We start from the raw sequence: 6459 nt of genomic DNA, 5'->3' as shown, positions 1-6459 counted from the left end.
GGAGACATTCTATGGACAGTGGGTGGTCAGTTTGGGAAGAAAATAAATATTAGGTAGCTGGTAAAATGTATACCAATAAGTTCTCCACAAAGGCTTGGCACACTTGAATGTTTAAGCTGAATTATCAACATTTCTCTATCACTTTCTAAAGTCTACACAATCAACAAAACAATCCATTAAACCCTTTGTTGATTTCCAAGGTAAAAATAAATGCTCACACTGACATTTCACAAGCTGGTTGAAGCTGGCTACAACACATCTCTGAATAGGGAATGTGAAAAGATTTAGTGGAAATGAGGCTGAAAAAATCCACTGGGGCCAAATTAGGGAGGGTCTGAAATGACCAACCAAACAATTTAAACTTTTAAAAATCAACAATGGGGATAAAATGAAAGCTTTTAAAGCAATGATCAGAAATCCAAAAGCCATCTTATAGTCCAATCCCCTCCTTTTATAATCCAATTCTTCATCTGAGGAAATCAAGATCCAAGGTTAAGTGAGCTGCCAAAGTTACCCAGAAAGTAAAAATTCAGGTCCTATGTCTCCTATGTCTCAGGTCCATTTTCTTTCTCTCTTTCTTTTTCTTTCTTTCTTTCTTTCTTTCTTTCTTTCTTTCTTTCTTTCTTTCTTTCTTTCTTTCTTTCTTTCTCTTTCTTTTTCTTTCCTTCCTTCTTTCTTTCTTTCTTTCTTTTCTTTCTTTTTTCCTTTCTTCCTTCCTTCCTTCCTTCTTTCTTTCTTTCTTTCTTTCTTTCTTTCTTTCTTTCTTTCTTTCTTTCTTTCTTTCTTTCTTTCATCAGGATTAAGTGACTTGTCCAGGATCACATGTTTTTAAGTGTCTGAGTACAGATTTTAATTTAGGCCCTCCTGATTCTAGGGCTGGGGCTTTATTGATTGCACCACCTAGCTGCCCCATTCAGGGCTATTTCTAATATGTCACATCGCTTCCTTAGCAATAGGGTACTCTTGCAATAGATTAGATGAGAGGAAATTAGAGCTTGAAGTATGGTATGGCAGTGGGAAGGGGAAAAAAAGGAAATAGAGCAGCTATTGTAGAGCTAGAAATGATGGAATTTTTGATGGGAATTTCCCTATGTGAAGAAGCCTTAGGCTTCACTCTAACTATGAGACATCCAGTCCCATATGAAGAGACAGAGGAAGCAAATAGGACTAAGAGCATTTCAAAAGGGGACCCGACATGTATCTCTAATCAATTTTCAGGGATCCCTTCCAGTACCATAATGATCCATCACTAACTTACTAATGATCTGTCAGTGAATCATCATGTAAAATATTTTCATTGGAAGGAAAAGAATGCAAATAAAGAAAGGAAAAGCAATTTAACATCTGTAGCATCTGTAACTATCTGCAAGGCTGAATGATGGAGTGCAGACTGAGAGATCTGAGTTCTAATGGAGTCAGCTATTAATGAGTGGTGTGACCTGGGATAAGTCCCTTAACTTCTTAGGATTTCTGCTATAAAATGAGAGGAATGGATTGGCTGCTCATGAATGATCCTTTTAAATCCGTGGGTCTTTGGTTATTATTCAGCATCCCAAGGAAGGTTCTAATATGAACACATGCCTGTGTTTTTGAATGATGGGTCTCATTTTAGAGATTAAAGAAAAATCTCTTCCAACTCTATCTCTATTATTTATAAATCCCCTTTATTATAGAAATAGAAAAATTGAGATCTGTGAGAGGAATGGACCTTTTCAGGGTCCTTCTGAAGGGTTACTAACTTGTCTTGGTCATTATCGCTATCAAAATATGTTAGTTATTAGGGCTCACTTCCTCTGCCTCCAGATATTGTGTGTGTTCTTCTTTGTTTATATGCTATATCCCTTCATTATAAGGTAAAGGCAAGGACCACTTCTCATTTTATAATTCTATCCTCGAGACTAGCACAGTGCTTTGCAAGTAGTAGGAAGAATAAATGTCTATTGGATTGAATTGGATTAACATGGCGCCGTACAGTATTTGAACCCTACCCTACCTAGGCTCTGGGCACCAAGTTTTCATTGAGAATAATTTGGCCCAGTGTACCTAATCCTCTGAATATTGCAATGCAAGCATAAGTGAATAGAAATAAATAGATGTTAAGAATAAAAATGTTCAGCTCTATTTGACACAAAGACAATTCTCCATTAGCAATTATCAGCCTATAAAAAGAATGAGAGCAGAATTAATCTTCTAAACACAATACCCAAACAAGTTAGCTCAAGTATAAATTATGGCCTAGACAAGCATGAAGTATCATGGGTGCCCCCATACAAACTGCTATGGAAGTTTCAGGGTTGAATGCATTTTGGCAGTGAGAAAATTTGTCAAATGGGAGTGTGGAAATTTGAAATGCTAAGACTAAAACAACCACAAATACATTTTATTTTACCCTTATGAGGTTGCATCAAGGTTGTGCTGTGCAGCTGTTGTCCTATATGAAAGAAAATACAGGCCCCTGGCTGGAAGAAATGGAACATAATTATGTTATGATGAGCTGGGGAAAAAAAGGCAGAGAAAAATTGGAATGCAAAGCATGATGGATGATGTTTTGTCAATTGGAAATGCAGCAATATAGCAAGTCTGGATAATAACTCTCTCTCTCCCTTCTTCCAATTTGGCAAACTGAAGTGCAGAAGCAAACCATATCTTTTTTGCCTTGTATTTATTCTTGACATAATTATGTCAGGCTTGTAAAGCAGATAGCATCGTCATCAATAATGAAAATTAACCGGATAGGTTGTTTTGAGGTACAAAACTATAATCTCCCTGAGTAGAAATTTCCTGTTGCCTATTTAGATAAGTTGGAGAACTGTATAGAATTCTTTCTTAGGTACTTTATTTGAAAGCAAGCCCTTCATCCTTTAATATACTACTTTCAGGTACTATTTTATTTTATTCAAGTCGATTTAACTGGTAGTCAGGAAAGTTCAGTTTAAATCACTAATCAAGAATTTATTACTTATTTCCTGGAACATGTGAATTCTTGTTTGAGTCAATTAAATTCCCCTCAAAAACATTTATTAGTATCTGTTCTTATTCATGTAGATGCAGGTTTTGTTCCAAGGTACCAATTCCCTCAAGAAACAAAGAAGGGCTAAAGAAACTTGTGATTCTTATCAGGGGAAGCTGCCTTCTTTCAGGTAACCACCCTAAACTTTGGGAATTTTGGACTGACTCCCAACTTCCTGAGTGATGGTTCCAGCCTGGCTCCCTTGTGTCCAGCTGCCTTTTGACTGACCCACTCATCCCATTCCAACCTGGCTCCTGGCTTGGTGTTTGTCTGTTCCCTTGGCTTTGATATCCTATCACCCTTCCCTTGAACTGGCTTCCTCAGTTGCAAACTCAGTTCATTTTGACCTCAGCCCACTCTGCTTCCCCCTCTGTCTATGGCACTTAGCCAGTGGCATCTTCTCTCCCACTGCATGATGGTAAGGTTTGACAGAACACATAAGCATTTTAATTTAGTGATTTATTTTAATTTCTTTTTAGATTATTTCTATTTTCAGGTTAATTCTATAACTAGTTTTAAAAAAAAACAAGTGATGACTTGATTATTTTATTCACTAAAATTAATTGAAATCTATGCTTTTCTCTCTACTCCCTTCCTCTGGACAATTCAATTCAACATATGTTTCCTTTATAAGAATAAGAGAACTATTCCATACCCCTACCTTGATAATTACAGAGGGCCAAGCCATTCATTGAATCAATAAATCAGAGTCTTGAAATAGGTATGAATATCTCTATTGAATCAATAAATCAAAGGCATTTAACTAAATAGAACCAATCCAGATAATCAAATGGGGAGGGGGTATAGTGCTTCAGACTACTGACTGAAATGAAAGGCCATGCAATAAGTATATTGAGATTAGTTTGTAAGATACAGTCATGTCCTATGAACTTCCTTCCTTCCTCCCTCCCTCCCTTTTACCCACCCACCTTTCCTTCTCTTCCTCCTTCCCTCCTTTTCTTCCCTCCCTTCCTCCTTCCTTCTCTTTTGTCCTCCCTTCCTTTCACCTTCCCTCTTTACCTCTTTTTCTCCCTCCCTCTTCTCTCTTTTTCTCCCTCCCTCCTTCTTTCCTTCCTTCCTTCCTTCCTTCCTTCCTTCCTTCCTTCCTTCCTTCCTTCCTTCCTTCCTTCCTCCCATTGGAACTCATGATGAGGATGGTGAGCACTAATGAGGACTGACTCCTGAGACAGAAAGAGCTGCTTACCCAGTCATCTTGAAGAGCAGTGACTACAATTCCTCAGTGTCTCTTTTATCTTTTTGTTGAAGATACAAAGATACTTCAAGTTCAAGATGATAGCAATCGTTTTCTGAAAGAAACTCGAAAATGAATATCCACAGAAATGTCATAGCAAACCCTCAGATTTTCAGTCTGGATTCCATGAAATAGTAACCTATAAGCAAGCTCATAGTCGTCTGGGAGAGTGATTTTGTCTATCAAAATACAACACTTTTTGGGGAACATCTAAATAGGTATTTCCTTTTCATCTCTGATTTGCACTGTGTGAGCAACTCCCTAAAGGTCCATATTTCCTGCTAAGGCAGAACTAGGAGATCCTGACCTCTCAAGTTCAAAAAATCACCATGAATATTTTATATATATATATCCATCTTGGGATCACTTTTTCATCATCTAAGGGGATTCTCTCTCTCTCTTATTCATCTCTTCCCACAATGATGGCTGTTTGAACATGACAGTGCGCACATATCCTTGCCTAAATGAACCCAAGATGAAGTCCTTTTCAACCTTGCATCTCTTGCTTGGTGTGCTGGTGACCAAACATCAATTATAAGCAATTTGTTATGAAATATTATATTAATATAATAAATATGATTAATTATTAACCAATTAATATGTGATGATTATTAAATAGTAATCAATTATAAATTTGATGCCACGGTCAAAAGTTTTCATGGTCAAAAGCTCCTGGGTCTGAGGACTGATTGTCTTGTAGGAAGTAAATTCTGCAGCAACTTCTTAGAGAAGGAGGGATGACCATCAGCAGAAGATTATTACAGATGAAAAGACTAAGAAAGCCTAAGCCATGCCCTAGAATAAATGAAGCAAACATTTTTAAAAATCATGTTATAAATGAAATGAGCTCTCTGCAGGAAAGAATCGATTTATATTACCTTTCTGGATAGAATGCAGACTCCTTGAGAGTAGATCAATCTTTGCATTTGTATCATCAGTGCTTAGCACACGGCCTCATACATAATAAGAACTTCATAGATGCTTGTTGATTGCTTGATTAATCACTGTATTATGACAAAATGCATCTGATCATGTATGTTCCTGATAATGATGACCCTGAGTGAATCATATTCATTTTTATTAAGAAGGGAGGAGAGTATAAAATATATTTAATAAGATTTCTACCAAAAATGGCTAAAATAAAGAGAAAAGATTTGACTCTTAAAGGAGGTTGAACAATTCAATTTATATGGAATCTCTTAGTCCCTAACAGTCCTAGATAAGTAGTATATTCGTTAGTATATTATAATAATAATTTTTTGAGCTATAGTCTTGATGGAGGAAACAGAGAATGTTCAGGAATGATCTTTTTTCCTTCTTCAGACCTCGGGGTCTAACTAGCAATTTTGACCCCCTGGGCAGAACAGTAAGAAATATACTCAGGGCAACCAGCACTAAATGAGCCTTCAAATCGACTTTGTAATTCATGCTGTGAAAATAATACAAGATGTAATTATGCAAATTTAGTTGAGCTAGAGAAGAGACCCTGGACAGCAACCCAAGGTAGGGAGTCAGAGAATCCACAGAAGTCACCCTCTATAAGGGAGATCTTGGGATACTATCAGATTTCTACTGGGCCAGGCCTTAGGGGAAAGAAGAACCAATTTTTGATAGCTTCCTTGTTTAATTTTTTTTTGGCTAACTAGATGCTAAACTCAGTTATTTTTATATTACTAAAGGAATGCAACTGCTGTAAAACATGGGCATTTTTAAGTGCACAATTTTTAAAAATCCTTATTTAAAATTTTTGCATTCTAAATTTTGATGTCCAGGACAAGGCTCTGGTTGCCATACCCTGGCATAGCACTTTGTACCTTTTAGGCATTTATTATGATCTATTTTGGATTAGGGTTATTTCTTTATGTGTCCAAAACTCTATGAGGGCTAAAGCTATATTTTATTTAATCTTTGACATCTCCACACACCTCCATCAATTACCTAGCATGGTCTAGGCACTTAAGCATTTTTGTTGAATTTTCTGAAATTATCAGTTACCATATTTAGGATTGATCTACAAATTTAATACCACATGCAAAGAAAAACAAGGTATTTTCTATAGTGCTTCTAATAAGGTCAGAATCAGTCAACTCTTTTGAAAGTTGTTTCTAAACACATTTCACAAATGTGAACTATCTAGTTGTTGAGGACCATGGCTAGGTGAAGAGGCAGGTCAATTCTCTGAGAGCCTACATAGCTG

General features: G+C 36.6%; 1 long non-coding RNA gene across 1 annotated transcript; it reads right to left on the bottom strand.

Annotated features, from left to right (window-relative positions):
* Positions 1 to 2194: 2194 nt before the first annotated feature.
* Positions 2195 to 5306, bottom strand: LOC116422628. Its single transcript, XR_004233256.1, has 3 exons — positions 5141 to 5306; positions 4215 to 4317; positions 2195 to 2459 (listed from the first exon to the last, which is right to left on the bottom strand). It is a non-coding gene; the product is annotated as an uncharacterized LOC116422628 (long non-coding RNA).
* Positions 5307 to 6459: the final 1153 nt, after the last annotated feature.

This window comes from Sarcophilus harrisii, chromosome 1 (genome assembly GCF_902635505.1).
Source record: "Sarcophilus harrisii chromosome 1, mSarHar1.11, whole genome shotgun sequence".
NCBI lineage: Eukaryota > Metazoa > Chordata > Mammalia > Dasyuromorphia > Dasyuridae > Sarcophilus > Sarcophilus harrisii.
The sequence above is the reverse complement of the archived record's forward strand: the minus strand, read 5'-3'. Positions and strand labels throughout refer to the sequence as shown.